This window comes from Echinops telfairi, unplaced genomic scaffold (genome assembly GCF_000313985.2).
Source record: "Echinops telfairi isolate 266 unplaced genomic scaffold, ASM31398v2 ScPeMD7_1;HRSCAF=3_0, whole genome shotgun sequence".
Taxonomy (NCBI): domain Eukaryota; kingdom Metazoa; phylum Chordata; class Mammalia; order Afrosoricida; family Tenrecidae; genus Echinops; species Echinops telfairi.
Window position 1 is genome coordinate 39,910,850 of NW_022103896.1, and position 1,756 is coordinate 39,912,605.

The window sequence follows — 1,756 nt, forward strand, 5'->3', positions numbered from 1 at the left end:
CACAGACAAGAATCATGATTACAGGTTTTATTAAGAGTTGACAGGTTGTGAAAAAGTGAGAAGTGCTCAAGATACAATTGTTTACCAGGATGTGTTACAAAGCTCTTTCATGTCTTCTAGTAAATGCCCAAAGACGCAGCATACCACTTCACTGAAGCTTCAACCCAAAGGCATTCAGCTTCACTTCCATGGGTCAGCAAGCCCCAGCTTCCCCACTTAGGTGTCCAGGGGCACCTACTAAGTCAGCCTCCTGCACAAAAGCACTCCGCTTTTCTTGTTCCAGGAGCTAGGAAGTCCACCACGCTATTTTGTGTCCTGGCTCCTGCGTCCACTGCGTCACTGATGGTGTAGCTGTCATCTGGATTCAGGAGGTTCAGTGCACGGGAATCTCAGGTCCACAAGAGTCCTTTATTCTTTTTATTTTAAGAGTCCTCTACTCTTGCTGGTAAGATCCCTCTTTCTACTTCTCAGAGGATTCATTTTATACACAGCAAGATGACATTCCAGGGAATCCTGGTCACAAGTGCTCACAGGTGAATCCTATCTGTAACTGTCCCCAACCTTCTTACCCAGCCCCGCGCAGGGAAAGGTTGTTTGGTGGGAGTTAGAATATTTGGCTAGAAGAGCCATGTTAAAGAATTCACTACCCCTGCACATTTTAATATCTTTTCATTCCATTTTTCAATAATTTTCTGAAGGCCAGCTGTAAACACAGGTAGTATAACCAAGTGGTTAGTTAACACCATTAACTCTGGAACCAACCAATGTGGGTTCAAATTCTAGCTTAGTAGCTGAATGATGTCAGTTAAGGTATTTAATATATCTGTACCTCAGTTTCCTTATCTGTTAAAACTGGGTGATAATATCATTCAGGACTAAAAGAATAAAGATGCCATTATTTCAAATATGGGTATTATTGTTGTTTATTGCAAATAAATTAGGCAATTTATTTCTTTAACTAGATTTTTTGGTAAAATTAGAATAGTAAAAGTCTATACTTAAAATATCTCAACATTCCTTAGTATGACATTAATTTTAAAGACAGTTATTTTTTGAAGTCCTCAGTAGCTGACACCAGGTGCTATCTTGATCATTTTGGTGCTGTCGGGCTAAGTGTTGAACTGTGCACCACAAGGTCAGCAGGTAAAACCCATCAACTGCTCCGAAGGGGACAGAAAGGTGGTCTGCTTCCCCCAAAATTTACAAAATTGCAGAAATAGGGTTGCTATGAGTCAACCCAATGGCAGTGAGTTTGTTTTGTCCTGAGCACTTTGTTTTGTTCTCTGTATGCAATTATTTAACCCCAAAAGGTAAATATTGCTACTATCCCAACTTTCCAGACATAGAATCTGAGGCAGTGAGAAGTAAAGTAACTTCCCCAAGTGATTCAACTAGGAAAGCAAGGATTCAAAATGATGTACTATCTAGTGCTTATAAATAAAAATTACCAGTAATAGAATAAGAGAAGGAAATGGACTGTATAGCTAATTGCCTCCATGAACAACTGCACCTTTTTGCCATGACACCCAAACTGGGTGACACCCAGCTACCATTACTGAGTATTTTGCTCAGCGTGCAGACCGACTAAGTAGGGTGAATGGATACAGCATTTCCTGATTTTAAACCATGCAGTGCTCCCTGGCTCTCTTTGAACAACTGCCTCTTAGTCTATGTTTAGGTTCCATATGAGCACAATTAGATGTTCTGGAATTTCCATTCTTCGCAATGTTGTCCAACATTTGTTATGATCCACACA

At 40.3% G+C, this 1,756-nt stretch overlaps 1 protein-coding gene across 1 annotated transcript in view; it reads right to left on the reverse strand.

The window, feature by feature from the left end:
• The window catches only part of VPS13B (vacuolar protein sorting 13 homolog B), an 809,204-nt gene that overhangs the window by 797,363 nt on the left and 10,085 nt on the right, over window positions 1–1,756 (reverse strand). The gene's annotated exons all lie outside the window — the stretch shown is intronic.